Source organism: Lepisma saccharinum, chromosome 24, assembly GCF_977018435.1.
Source record: "Lepisma saccharinum chromosome 24, izLepSacc3.1, whole genome shotgun sequence".
Classification (NCBI taxonomy): domain Eukaryota; kingdom Metazoa; phylum Arthropoda; class Insecta; order Zygentoma; family Lepismatidae; genus Lepisma; species Lepisma saccharinum.
Window position 1 is genome coordinate 17810823 of NC_139252.1, and position 15720 is coordinate 17826542.

The window sequence follows — 15720 nt, forward strand, 5'->3', positions numbered from 1 at the left end:
CAAATATGTACATCGTATAATTCACACATATGTTTGCGGGCAGGGGGTTGTAGGTTAAGAACTTTCTCCCCCTCACCAGTTTTCAATGATTTCGCACCCTGGTGGGTTGTGAGGTGCTGCAGTTCGCAATGCCTTCAGTGAGGTGTTGCGACCTGTCGTGATCTCCAATGAAAAAATAAAAACAGCGGGTGACAATATATAACTGAACACATCGCATCTAACGAGACTTGTTAGTGGATTGCAATACCAGTAGTCTCATTACACAACATCAGGCTACCATACACTTCAATTGGGTTACAATTATTAGAATAAAAAATAATAATATTGTAATTTTTTAATAAAAGCTCTCACGAGTATAGTAAGATAAAAACTTCAAGCATACCCCTCCCAATTTAATATCCAGTCCCCCACCAAAATTCCTATGTCAATTTTAGGTTCACTGTTGGTATTGAAGAGTTGAATCTCGACCTCCTCCAAATAATTTAATTCTCAATCGCCATACCAAAATTCCCACAACAGTCTAAGTGCATCTGTTTCTCATATGCTGGGTGATTTGTTGTTGTTTCGCACCTTTCCCCAAAGTAATGCCTTGCAGAACATTTCGGCTAAACTCCAGGAACGTTGGACAGGTCCTGTCGAGGTTTATAAGATGCTTGGTCCTTTTGGTTGATCCTGATACCAAACAGATCGTTAAGAAGGTTCATGTATCGCATGTTAAACCTTATACTCTTCGTGATCCTATGCCTTCTCCTGTGATGATGGATCTGGCAAATTCACAGATGGGTCAGGTCTTACAAAACCCATCATAAACCTTAACTTTTTTTTGTTGCATGTATTACTGTATTTATTGATTATTTCATGTTTCTCACCTTGCCTTTGGATAGTATGGAACCTCTAAATTTAGAGTAAGAGTTCATTCTTATATGTGATTAAAATTAAGTCATATTTTGGCTTTAGGGTTCATTCTGGTTGTCTAATTGATACATATATATATATACTATAAAGTGTGGTCATGTTAATGCATTTCATAAAAAAGTTTTTTTTCTGGCTGTATATTCTGTATGTAATATTTTTTGCAGTGTATTAATTGCCATATGTATATTGTAATGATGCTACCTCCTTTTTCCTTCCTTCAGTAGTGTCCTCCTCCTTCTTTCCTATTTCTTTTCTTCTTTCCATCTTTACATAATCTATTATTGATTTTGAGTTGTTTTTTTTGTTTCATATTTTTCTTCGCGAGGATGTACACTCTACTTACAATTTGGAATGGACTTGGAACAATGTACTTCTATTGGCAGCGATTTCAATACATATATATATTTCCTTCATCACCACTTTTCTCTTGATATGGAATATGCGGTGCATTACAGCTAGGTGGTTGTGTTTTTTTTCATCAGTGCTACAATATTTTTTTGAACTTGTTTTTTCAATGTCTTCTATATACGTTTGACCAAGATGGCAAACGAATTGTAAGATAGAAATTATGGTTGATATATCTGAATTGTAACTTTCGCACTGTAAAAGTGTGTTGTGTTCTGAATTTTTTTGGAGAGCTATATTACCTATCACTCTCATGGGTAGCTCAATTTGGTAGGAATTTTGATGAACAAAATTTTTTTATGCTTGGGTATTTCAGAATTTGGATTTTCCAAATTGTATATACGCATTTTCATTAAGTGGTATAGTAATTTTGCATGTTTTACGGTGATTTGTGTGTATGGATCTGCAGAAAGCAAAATTTTGATGTTATGATTATACTAATTGATGCATGTTTTTCTGATTACACTACTTTATGCATGTGTGCCAAGTGTTCTGGTATGTCATTGTACCTATATATCTATTTGGGTGCTATGAATCTATCTTTAGCCGAGCTTTGTCTGGCGAAGTTGCATGTTATTCATATTCATACTGTCATTCATGCTCATTAACTATTTATCTTTTATATCATGTGCTTGTGCTTGGGGTGCCTTCCTTTATCTGGTATGGTCTAATTGTATGTCATAATAGCTATGTTCCTTATTATCTTTTTGATCTAGATATATATATTCATTGCGGGAATTGTTCTGAGGTTCTATTAAGCTTTTGGGGTGTATGGTAATATATATGTTATGTTGGGGGTTTCTATTGTAATTCACATATTACTGATGTTTTTTTTTTATTACATTTTTGTTTGGTGCTTCGATTGTGTGGATTTCTTTTCCTCGACTGGGGGGAAATTGTGACGATGCGATTACATATTATATAAAAACCCGCACCGTCACAGTTCACAGAAGGAACTTTCGTTTAAGAAAATAAAAACGAAGTTCTCAATGTCCGCCGCCAGAGGGTAGCTGTCTGCTGTATTTAGACGTGCTGCCTCCTGACGACACTATCTAGTACCTCCCCAAAAAGTACGCGGAAATTGCTGGTCCTCCAACATGCCCACTTCGTGCTTAGATGGGAACCTGAAAGGACATTCTACCACCAGGCAGCTGCAGTCGCACCTTTTTATCAGACCGACCTTCTCGTACCGTGCCATAGAACTTGTGGTTTCATGACGAGCAACAAGAGCATGCATTTGAAGACCTTAGATCCCGGACTGTGACTTTGACTCACCATATCACTGAGGACTGGTTGTGTAATACGCATTTAAGGTACGTAGAATCGGAAAGTTCTGGTAAAATTGCGACGTAAATAGACCTATAGTGAAGTGAACAAGAAATCTTGAACTTTGAGCAGCTTGCCGTACCCATCTTACTTTCGGACCTTTTGTTATTTTTTTTTTTAATTACGAAGCACGAATTCATTCATTCCTTTTTAAAAAGAACCACAACACAAAAAGGTGAAATTTTTGAATGCTCTTTAAGAGGAAGCAACATCCTAGTTTTCGACCGTTCTAAGCTTGCTCTCATTAAATTTGCGGAAATGGCTACACTATAGTCAAGCCGTCGTCCAAGTGTACGATTTTTCCAGATTTTGACCAATCACTATAGAATTGTGAATGTGCCACTAAAAGGGGAACTGACTAAAGATAACTTCTATTTTTGCCACAGTGTTGATTATTCGTCTTTTGGATTATTGAAGAGGGATTGTGAAAACATTTAACAAAAAAGGGCATTGTACGTAAATTCTTATGCGTCAAATTTCCCCCTCCCCCTTCTTGCAATTTTGCCTTCCGTCAAGTTTTTCCTCAAAAGCAGTAGCATCAAATCGTTGGCTTTTTGTGATCGTAACATTATAAACATATATATAAATAGCGCATTACAGATGAATAAATCCTCAAAATACAAATAATTGTTGGGTAGGTTAAAAATGTGTAACTAAATCTTTGTACCTGAATATTAGAGTTATAATATATATATATATATATATATATGCCAAGCTCGCTGGCCGAGTTGTTTGTAACCGACGTAAGCCTTTTATGTGCGAATGGCACAAGATACACAAAAAAGGGTGGAACGCATAAATTGTGATTCAATTAATGTCTGTTATTTAATACGAGAATAATATTGTTGAGGGATATGTTGAATAAGTATATACATATTTGTGTACATATGATTGTTGAGTAACAAGTTTAAAGTAATAAAGGTCACAATTGTTAAGATTTTTGCTTGTACATTCTTTGCGTTTGCAAAAACACAAATCACTAATATAAAATTAGTAACCATCCCTACGTTATGTTGTCACGCAACGTGCACTCTGCGTAATCTGAAGTATATTGGAAGAATATAGTGTATTTGTTTTTGTGCAATTAAAATTGTTTTTCAGGCGTCGACATACAACCTGTTCTTTTTTTGGATTTTTCGGGGATACTTTAGATGTGTTTAATACCTTTGGCAGGGGAGAAATATTAAGTAATTATATCTTTGTTGGTAAAATTGGTACCTAACGGACGTATTGAGCGCGTGATCCGTTCGACCCGTTATAACAGGGCTTTGCTCGCAGTTACGCGCGTGTGGACCAAGCAACTGCTGGATGCACATGCGGTAAAGGCGTTGCAGAAATCTATTTTGGACGTTTTGCCTAGGTTTAAAATAATCACGGTTATTGACAATTACCATCACCGGCATTGCTTCCAACATTTCTATTCCTCACGGGCGTCAATAACCCAAGACCAAAAGGACACGTCACAGTGTGTATTTTTACATCAAAAGCATGCCATTGATTTAAATGCTACTTTTATTCCATTTCAGACTTAATTGGAAAAATCATGAATGATCTGTTAAAAGAAATTGAAACGCTGTCTGCTTCATCATCCAACAGAATTCCAGATACAATATGGGCTGCAGGCAGAGAGATCATAAATTCGTTGTATATTCCACAATTGTCGTTTGCTGAAGATATGCCTGTAGGGAAAAGGATTTTGAACAACTTATTCCAAATATTGTTACCAATTTAAAAGCATTAAGAGCTTTACTGAGAACAATGAGTAACAGTAATGTGTTTTTAAACGTGAAGAGTGAACCTCAAATTGTGAAAAATTTTGCAGTTCCAATGATCTTATTGTGTGGAGAACATGCTTGTGAAAATAAGTGGATCTATCAATTGAATCTATCAATATTGCGATGGAAGTGATAGAATTGTTAGTGAATATTTTTGGCTACAAATCTCTATCGGAATTCCTGACATCTGAAGGTAGAAGTGATTTATTGACAATTGCTTTCAACACCTTGCGTCCAAAATTACTAAAGGATAAATGGAGACAATATCCTGGAGGCATTGCTTGCTATAAGTGGCTGCTGGTCAATGTAAAGGTAAATTACAATTACTTGTTTCAGTTATTATTGTACAGAGTGTGCACATGAAATTTCCCTGATTTAAAATTACAATTGTGAGGAGAATATTTGTCATAGACTTAAAACTACGGTGGGACTGATACCACTTTGAACCGATACCGATGCTGACACTCTTACTGATTCCCACTGATACCGATACCTAAAAATTGATATAATTATTTATTTTTTTTCAAAATATTGATCAATATTGGTGTGTAAATATTCTTCTCCAATGATATGCATCAGTTTACCAAGAAATTTGCTTTAGAATATGCAAGAAGTACATCAGAATATTAAAATATATATTATGTAATCACAAAATAAAGTTTCTCGTGCAAATTGGTGCAAAATAAAAAGAAAGTTTGTATTTTGCATAATTTCTAGGATAATTAGACTCCGCAAAAGTGTCCGTGCAGCTGTTTTGCAGACCTCATGAAAGACCAAAATGTCGGGAAAGTATTGATTGGTATCAGTAGATGAATTCCAACCAATACTTTCTGATGCCAATACCAATGGTATTGGCCTATAGCGATAATTGGCATCAGTATCCGCTCAGCCTTACTTAAACCATAATATAAACATAAAATGTAAACATTATGTAACAAAAAAATACATGAAAAACTAAGTATGCTGACCAAGGCAGTAATTTATTTGATTAAAAACATAAACTAAACGTAACGTTTCAACCTTCTAGCAAGGTCTTCATCAGACTCTGTATCAAGTACAAAATTACTGCCTTGGTCAGCATACTTAGTTTTTCATAATCATGGAAACAAGGCTTAATGGTGTTATAAAAATACATCAACATAAAAATTCATTTTAACAAATAATTCAGTCACAAATTTTGTCCTACTTTATATGTTTCAGTCCCTCATTGTTTTCAGTTTTAATAATGTCGTTAAACATTCTGCAATGTTACATATTGATGATTTGGAGGTTGAACAATTGCTTCCTTGTTTATAACTTTGTTCAGGGGATGTATAAATCTAGGTGTGACAGGGTGAATGTGGCATCAGTGTGATTATGTATGATTTTTATGAAGGAAAATAAGCTGGTACATGATTCATCTGTTGTGATGTTTAGTTAAAATACTTGAGGAGGCCTGTGGGATTCCATTTGTGGTTAATTGCCTCTAATTTGTATTTTATATATATATCAGAGATTAGTTTGAATTTCTTCCATTTTATTCATGTCTTGCTGTTCTTGAGGATCCAACATTATACATGAATACTAAATCTTTGAACTCCTTGCAAGTATTCATTATTCCACAAGTTTGTATTCCTTGTTTGTTGTAAAGTTAATGTATACATGAAATAGCATTTCATCCAACAAAACTCCTAGATCTTTATTAATCAGTGCTGGATCTACAAACTGCAAAACCCCACAGTGCAGGGGTCCTTGCCATGTTCTTTACATACTCAAATATGTGTATGCAAAACAATAAATGCAGCAAATTGTCCAGCACTGCAGAGCAGAGAAGACCACCTGAATATTGTAAGGTGAAAGTATTTGTTATTTGTTTTAAGTTGGCTAAGATGCAGTAGTTTTCGGTTTCTAGCTTCTGTTGAATTCTTCACACCACAACTAAACATTTATTTATTTCTAACCGAGAATTTTTCTTCCCTAGATCTGTGGTGTGGAAGTATGAGTTTAGAGGTGAAACGGGTCCAACATGGCGGAGAAAGGGACGAAAATCCCGCTGATGGAATGAAATTACTATTTTGGGAGCCATAAAACCTAATTTGCTTATCTGACCACAACTACATACCCATCCAAGGCATGACAAAGTGGTAGCAAAAGCATAGCTATTACAGAAATATTATGAAACATGTATTGGCCCATCATTCCCAGTTGAATTGTCTCTGTAAACAGCTCTCAAAAGTGACCTATCGAAAGTTTCATGTATACATGATTTAGCAGAACTTATGCCTGAGAAGCATAATACAATTCTACCTAGTTCTCCAGAGGTACACCAACCTCCGTGGCAGAGTGGTTACCACCAGCTTTGAATCCCTACCCAAGCATGGCTGTTCTTTGTGAGTGTTGTTCATCAATGCCATCTTATCATCAGTCATCCTCATCATCACTATTAGCCAAAAGTGGCAGATAAGTGATGCTAAATAACAAAATCTTTACAGGGGTGTGTGCAGAGCTCGAAGTGAGACAGGATGCAGGGAGCAAAATTTTCGCAACCCCCCCCCCCCCCAGCTATTTTACTGTCACCATGTTAAATGATAGGAGCATCTTAAACTTTTAAAGTTTTCTACATCATTTTTGTTATTTGTTATTGGTATCACAGTTATTTTTATAGTTTCCAAACACCTTGGAATGTTTAGCTTGACATCAGAAGATTGCATAGTGTGTACAAGGGGGCATTTGATTATCTCACTTCATCCTTTAATTATGCAGGAAGGAATTTTAACAGGACAAGTTGAGTTTCTTTGTTTAAGGTTTTTTATGCCATCCTCGATTTCCTTAAGAGTGATTTTTGATAAGCAATTTCATTGAAATATTGAACATTGAACATCTTATTCTTTGCATCATCTTGTTGGTACACACATTTAAAGTATTTAGCAAATTCTGTAATTACTTGTAGTGTTTGAAAGTACTTTACCCTGATACAGTGTGCTGTTTTTGGTTTTGTCATATTTTTGGCAAAGCTGAAAATGAGATTTGGGGTATGATATATGTTACATTCAGTGTTTGTAATATAATGAGTACATGATTTTCGAATCTGAAGTACTTTAAATTTCTCATACTGATAATCAACATGGGCAGCTATTTTGCTATTTTTCATGTGATATGTTTTTTTCTTAATATCCTTTACAACTTCCCATAAGAACCAGCAGTTGAATTTTCATTGTGGGTATGCATTTGTTGAATGTCATACGTTATTTCATGAAACTGAATCATATTCCCTTGTCACTGTTATACCATTGACATTGCTTAATGCTAAATCTTATGTTTGTTCATTATTATTTCTGACGTTATTGAGACCATGTAGTTGCTGGAGTGACCTGAAATTACATAATTATATGTTTCATTAACTAGTGATCAAAATATTATGATGTGCTTCTGTTATCTCTGGGATATTTTAATCTCCTTCAATAATAAAGGAAGACCTCTGCTCATAAAACAACTCCATATTTTGATAGATGAAACTACTCCATATTTTGATAGATGAAACTATATGAGATCAACCAGTATTAGGGAGGAAAAAAAGTGCTCCCCCGTGCTTTGCACCATGCCATGAAGGCGTATAGGGGGTGTGGAGTTGGGGCCCCACACTTTCTTGACCACGGCCGAAGGTGGTGGTGATATGATCAGCACCATGCCCATGGCTGCCTTTACCCCCCAGTGTTTCCTCTAGGTACCCACTTTATATGACACTGGGTGGGTGTCAAAGCTGCTTTAACAGGTGGAAAGAAATCCCAGTTCTCACCTGCTGGGGATCGAGCTTGGGTCTCTCGCATGGTAGTCAGATGCCGTAGCAACTGAGCTACCTTGGCTCATAGAAAAAATAGGGGGAAATAGACCATTCAAATATGTATATTATTTCCTTACTTTTACTAACAAGTAAAAGTCAGAGTGCCAATTATTGGCGTTTCAGTATCGAGAGCTCTGAGTATCCTGTTCACAGACAGAAGTACAAGCCTTTGTCAGAAAATTCTGCATCACAATATGACTGAAACAAAATATATGTACTGTCAGTAATTACATTGCCACTGAAATAGAGTTAACCTTGTTCTTGTAGCCATTATTACATCAAAATTATTACTTATTTTAGTTGGGTAGAATACTTTGATAAGAAAATCTTAGGATACCATCTCCTCTATTGAGATAATTGTGAGTCATGTGACCTTTACCACTTAAATGTTTCCATCTTGCCTCACCTCATGCTTACATTCCTTAGTTGCTTCCCTGTTTCTTGGGGTAATGGTGAGTGCTGGAAGAAGTAAAATGGTGACCTATTTGTCATATTTGGTTGCTGTCTTTTCATTCCTAGACATTTGCAGAGGATGGGCACTTGTTAATCTCAGAGTGATGTGTATTTTCTTTGTCAGCATTCAGATACATTTATTTAGATGAAACTTACACCTTTGCTGTCTTGCTTCAAAGAGATGCTTTTGAAATTGCTGTCATTTTTACGTAACTGCAAATGAGTTATCTTGCTCAATGTAAAATATTTCAAGACTTTTGAGTTTGCTGCTATTCCTAAGAATTCCCTGTTTTGCTGTGTTGTGAAGGAATTTGCACACGTGTTTCCCATGTGATGAACAACTTGAGTTAAGTCTTGTGGTGTGGAAACATGGATCTTATTTCAATTCAATTAATTGTCATGCTGTGGCACTGACTGATTTTTCCAATATTCAAATAACTTTTTCTTGTACGCTATGGAAGATAAGGTTTTGCCACCTCACTCTGTTTTCCATTAATTGATTTCTTTTATTTTTGCACTGTGGGATTGGCTGATTTGTGTGATGTTAATTCATATTTTGCTGTATGCCGTGAAAAAAAAGGTTTTGTGGCCCCTATCTGTTTTCAATTAATTGATTTATTTTACTTCACTTTTCTGCCACTTTTGGTCAATTGCGTAGATGAGAATGAATGGTGATACGATAAAATTGAGGAAAGGACAATCACAAATACACATGGACAGAACACAACACAAGCTCCACAAAGGATTACTGTATACTGGCTGCGAGTCCAGACACCAGAGTCACCTCAGTCTGTAACCTGCCCCCCTGGGTTTCTCCAAGGTACCCACTGATTTGAGGCTGGGTGAGCCCTAGAGCTGCTTTGTGCAGCGACAAGGGTGGGAAAATTTTGACCTTAGATCACCCACTGTGGGAATCAAACCTGGGTCTTGTGCATGGCAGTCAGATGCCCTACCGACTATACCACCATTACTCCTTGCTTCACCTCAAACATAATAATATATTTAGAGCTTTCCGCTTGAAGCATAACACTTCGATAATTTCAGTCTGGAAGGATAATATTTTATATGGCTTGAACTTTCTTTGTTCCTTAAGATATAATGATATCATCACTTTTCATAAAAATACAGGGTCTGTATAAAAAGTAATGAGACTAAATTCGGGAAAAAAAATATATTGAAGATATTGCTACAAATCATTAAAATGCTTCAAAATAGGACCCTTGGGCGTCGACACACTTCTGCCAATGAGTTTTCCATGCTTGGAAGGTGCCCTGGAAGTTCTTTTCCGGAATGTCCTTCAAGCATCACGTCGAAGCCGCTTTGACCTCTGCTACGGTCCCATGTCGGTGTCCTTTGAGGGCTGTCTTCACTCAGGGGAACAGGAAAAAGTCCGCCAGGGCCAAATCGGGACTGTAGGGGGGCTGGGGAAGCATTGTAATGCCGTTCCGGGTCAGGTAGTCATTGACTATGAAGCAGGTGTGGCTTGGTGCATTGTCATGATGCAGCCTCCAATTGGTACAGATTTTTCTCATCTGCAAATCCTCGGTAATGATGGTGTGCACAGTTATTTTATCAATTCCTATGCGGTCTGCAATCATTCCAACACTTAACCACTGGTCTGAGTTCAACACATCACGCACACGTTGCACATTGTACTTGGTTCTGCTCGTGGACAGGCGTCCTGCGTGGGGTTCATCTTCCACACTCTCGACCGTCTTTGAAGCACTTGTGCCATCTCAAAACAGCAGCTTTTGATAGGCTTTCACTCCCGAACACTTGCTGGATCATGGCCAACGTCTCCATAGCCGATGTTCCGAGTCGTACACAGAATTTAATGGTGTAGCGCTGTTCGATGGCACGTTGCATTTTTAAGCTTCGACCGAGCCTATAGACAGGGGTCCACTTAAACCACGATACGAACCGCATGGAAGCTCGTAGGCGACTGACGCTAGGTGCATTTTGAAGCTTACTTCCCCTCCATCGAACCCACCTGGAGCGAGCACACTGCAACGTACAGTCGCCTAAAAAAAAAATGGTGTCATTACTTTTTATACAGACCCTTTTTCACTAGAGCAACGAAATTATATCTCATGGAAACTCTAATACATCCTATTTTTTATTACTATGATGTGGTGTACGGCACGAATTTACAACGTAAAATATCGAACAGAATACAAAAAATACAGAATTCTTGCATTCGATACGTTCTCTCGATCAAGAGAAATCAGCACATCCTACCCTTGCTCAATACATACAAAATCCTTAGCATGTCTAGGCGACATCTTCTGCATCAGTGTTCTACAATATATAAGGTATTAAAATTGCAAACACCTAGCTATCTCCACGAGAAACTGACATTTAGAAATTCCATACATCCATACAATACTAGAGGTCGGCGAAAAATCAACATTCCCCGCCACTCTGCTGTCGGTTTCGAAGGCTCCTTCTCTCTCTGGTACAAAGGTTTGGAATTCTCTTCCCGATTATGTTTCTTTTACAACAACACCCATTAACTTCAAAGAACAAGTCATATTATTTTTTTTGCAAGACAACAATTGAGCATTAGCTCGTACGGCTAAGCAACAGGAATCAAGTAAAGTAAAACCATGTATTTTGCAAACACTTATCTGACACAACGAATATTTCAACCTGTGTGCATGATATCTTAGTATTGATTTGGAAATTGCGTATGTACACGTGTGTGTGTGTGTGTTAATGTATATGTCATTGTATTCTCTTATAATTTCATTATTTTTCATTTATGTCAAATTCATTCATGTTATGTTATATATTTGATTTCAGTATTATAAATATATGTATTGTAACTTCTATTCACCAGAGTTAGGTGGTAGAGCAGCCCAAGGCTGAATCTCACTCTGTAGTAAATAAAAAGACTTTTCAATTCAATTCAATCCAATTCAAGTGATGCCCTGTCCTGCTAAATCTGCCAATGCATTTTTTTTATACATTTAGAAAGATTTCTTTGCTGACTATTAATAATAAAATGTGAGCTATACTGCTCTTTATTGAAAGTTTTGCAGTGGTATGATTTTGATTTGAAAAATACATTACAGATGGAAGTTAACAGTAACTCAGGGTCATCTGAACTAATGTTTTTATTCAATATTTTGTGATATGTTGTTCTTTTGTAGCCCAAGGGAGTATGAAAACTATTACACCTGGACTCTTTTCTTTGCACACATGTTATATTATATTTTTCTCTCTTCTTTTCAGTCTTTGAAGATGTTCCTGCGGATAGCGTGACCACATGTTCCATCTCACTGTGAGGAGATTCTTCTTATGCTTCTGAAGTTGTTGTACATCAAGACACTTGAATGTGAAGAGAAAACTATTCCCAGAACAGATTGTGAAGTGCTTATGTTAATTGAAGAGTGTTTAGTAGTGTTAGTGAAAATTGCTCCAGATGATGTATGAAGACACTGTTCAGAAGTTAACAAACTTCAATTCAATGAACAATTTCATTCAGTTCTTTAGCGAATTTGTTCAGATGTGAGAGAATAAAGTTTTCATAAAAGTAGTTTTGTGTTCTAACTTGTTCCATGTAGTAATTAAGAGCACCTGGTTAAAGGAGTCAGCACTCATTTTGAAGTACTGAAACACTAAATTCTAAAAATTATGTCTACTTAGAATTCCTCATAGAGTATTACAGAGAATTTTTGTACTGAATGATTTTGCTATAATTACATGGTTGTAATAGTTTTGTAGCACCACAAACATTAGTTTATGTTACAAATATCAAAGAAGTGAATGAAAACCACACAAACATTATCCAGTAAGCTTTTAGATAAATTTGCAAAAATTGACGCACTTCATTTCTTCCTCACAGTTTAGAGAACATTTTTCAGGTCTGAAAAAAGTTAACACATTAGTTATTAATGATCTTATGAATGGTAGTGCACGCGGAGCTGTCATTTTGTTATATTTCTGTTTCATTTGTGCCAGATTGATGGAATCATTATTAATTTTGCCACCGGAGGTCAATAGAATTGACAATGATGTAATAAGGAGAATTGACAATGATGTAATAAGGAAGCCTCGGTGCGATCTCAAAGCCCTTGAGCCAGCGCATTTTAGATTCTGATCCAGGGAGAGGAAGTTGTTTTCCTCAAGGTAGACACTTTGTGAGGTATCCGAGGAACCATGATATGGAGGAGAAGGAGAAGTACTTTCCGTAATGTTTTAAGTTCTGATCTTGCACTCACTCACCCAATTATATTTTGTTTCAGCGAGTTTATCGTCAAACAAACTTTATTTATTTATGTAGTCTAATTGTGCTTGCACATTATGTAAATAAACTCGCATAATCTGGAACAGTGTTATATCTGTACATTCGAATAGCATAGCTGCCCCATAGCAAATAAGTAGACCTTTCAGGTGGAAATCTTCCACTGTGCAATTACTTCAAGGTTCGTATGCATTAAACAAACCAGTTTAATGTGCATAATCTGTAAATTTTTTAATTATAGTAACACGGACTCATGTCTGGTGAGAAAATGGCATGCTGTAGTACCTTCCAACCTCACTTCTGCAGTACCGGTATATTCTTCACAACATGTGACATATGGCACCTAATGTTGCCATGGATGACAATGGGTGAATGATTTTTGCGATTCATAATCTCTTTCACCTAACAGAAGTGTGTGCAGATGATGTTCTAAGTAATAAGCATGGTAGACAGGATTAGCTGATGTCCCTTGTGAAACTGTGTGCAAGAATAACCTTTGATAGTCATATGCCAGTATCATCATCACCTTCACATTTATGAGCTCTTGTTTAAATTTTTTTGGGCATGGTGAAGATGAATAATGCCATTAATTTGACTGCATTTTCAATTCAAGTTAATAGCATCTAACCCACATTTCGTCTAATGCAATAATGTGACGAAGGAAAGCTTCACCTTCCTTTTTGTAACGTTCAAGACAAAGTGGATTTATTTAAATCAGGTTGATTTAAATCTCAATTTAAATCAAGATTTAAGTAAAATAAAATTATAGAATAATGTACATAAGGATTTTGATATATGTATAGTACCACTCCTACATACTACATTTTTCATTCACTATAGTGTATTGTAGTGGCCGGACAAATACACACACACACACACACACACACACACAGACAGAGAGAGAGAGAGAGAGAGACAGACAGACAGAGGTGAGTCACCTAAAATTACCACCGGAAATATTTCGTGAACTACAAGAAATATTGAAAAACTACTTTCGCAGATATGAAGGTATGAGAGGGGCTTATGAAATTAGTTGACACAAGACTATGTAACTATGTAAGGAAGTGCAATTTTCAACACAAACTTATGTTGTTGTTTTTTTAAAATGGAAACCCCATTTTATTTTCAGGGCAATTGAAAGGTAAAAATTCATTAAGAATGGTGTTTGTTATTTGTAATACGTCAAGTAGTTCTCAAGTAATTGTAACATGACGTTGACGCTTGAGTAGGGGTAAAAAGAGAGTTCAACGCCAGAAAGTGGCGCATTTTTTGCAGCCTTAACGGAAAATATCGTAAGGCAAACGCGAAAGTGGCACGCTCAAGGTTGCCAACCTACTGGGCTCTCGCCAGTAGTAGTATGAAACGGCATGGGCTGGCGCCCTCCTTTTGCCTTAAGCTTTGCAACGTTGCCAAGTTTAAGGCAAATGCGAAAGTGGCCCACTCAAGGTTGCCAACCTACTGGACTCTCGCCAGTAGTAGTATGAAACGGTATGTGCTGGCGCCCTCCTTTTGCCTTAAACTTGGCAACGTTGCAAAGCTTTTCTGCTAAAACGTCTTAAGACAAATATCTTAATCTTTAAGAAAGTCGACTTCCGGTTTGTCAATTCCAGTCTGTCAAGAAAATTTTCTTGAGACAAATATCTTAAGACGTTTTCCAAGACATTGATTTTCTTGGCTCCTAATTGAGGTAGGATGATGATTTTAGGTTTGTTGGATAGGATTCAACGAGAACTATTCGATTGCCAAATAAAATCGATTCTACCCCCTCCCCCTCTGTATTTTCTAGCATACTGATCTATTGCGTGCTAACCAAACCTTTTTTGAGGCAGGGGGGCTCTTGTAACGCTACATATGTATGTATGTAATGCGATTTGTGGGAAGAGGGGGGCCAAAATTTTAACCTTACGACTGGAAAAAATGTTTCTATAAAATAACCATGCCTATGAACCTGTTTGGCTTCAGGAAGCAAGCTATGGAAGTGCCCGTCCAGCCCACGTCCTCGTCGTCGTCGAGCTTCGACGAACTTCTGCCTTCCATGCTATCTAAACTTAACGGTCTGTTAATTATACACTTGAATAGCATCCTGACCCAGTACGACGAGAATGTGGGCAAAACCTTCTACGTATTCAACAACAACTTGAATTATTACCGGTTCCCCATCTCCGGCAAACTTAAGTTCGACATGAATCCCGAGAACGAAGGGGAGGCCAAGGTTTCCTCAGGCAAGAACCTCTATCGCATCAAGCACGATAGGATGGATGCGACTACAACGTACGATGTGTCTGCTGGCGATCGCCTGTACGTGGAGCTCTTGGACGACTACGACAAACTCATCCCTTTTTTCATAGAAATGCGAATCACCTATCCTATAATAAATAACCACAGTGGCAACAATGCCTAACGATATTTTCGGTCACACCAAGTGCAACGACCACGGCGACGAGCTTCTCATGCTCGACGTCAGGGTCAAGAAGCTGTGAAGCGACCTGCAGGCCCTGCAGTCCACGCTCAACTCCAGCCTCCAGTCGGAGATAGCCAGCCTGCAGTCTCAGTGCCTGGACCCCGTACTCAAAATTGACGCCGAGCTAAAATCGCTGCTGCAAAAGTACACCGACCTCGCGTCAATAGACAACTTCGACAACTTGGCACTGAGCGTAGGCAAGCTCCAAAACGAACTTGTGAAGCTGCAGCTAGCGCAGACCTCCGACGTGGAAAAGCTGAAGCGACACTTGCAGGACCAAACGAGCACCATCCAGACTGAACTGCAAAACATTATCCAG

At 37.4% G+C, this 15720-nt stretch overlaps 1 long non-coding RNA gene across 1 annotated transcript; it reads left to right on the forward strand.

The window, feature by feature from the left end:
* The first annotated feature begins 4453 nt into the window (after window positions 1–4453).
* LOC145978265 (uncharacterized) lies at window positions 4454–12052 on the forward strand. Its single transcript, XR_014440665.1, has 2 exons — window positions 4454–4733; window positions 11929–12052. It is a non-coding gene; the product is annotated as an uncharacterized LOC145978265 (long non-coding RNA).
* The last annotated feature ends 3668 nt before the right edge of the window (window positions 12053–15720 follow it).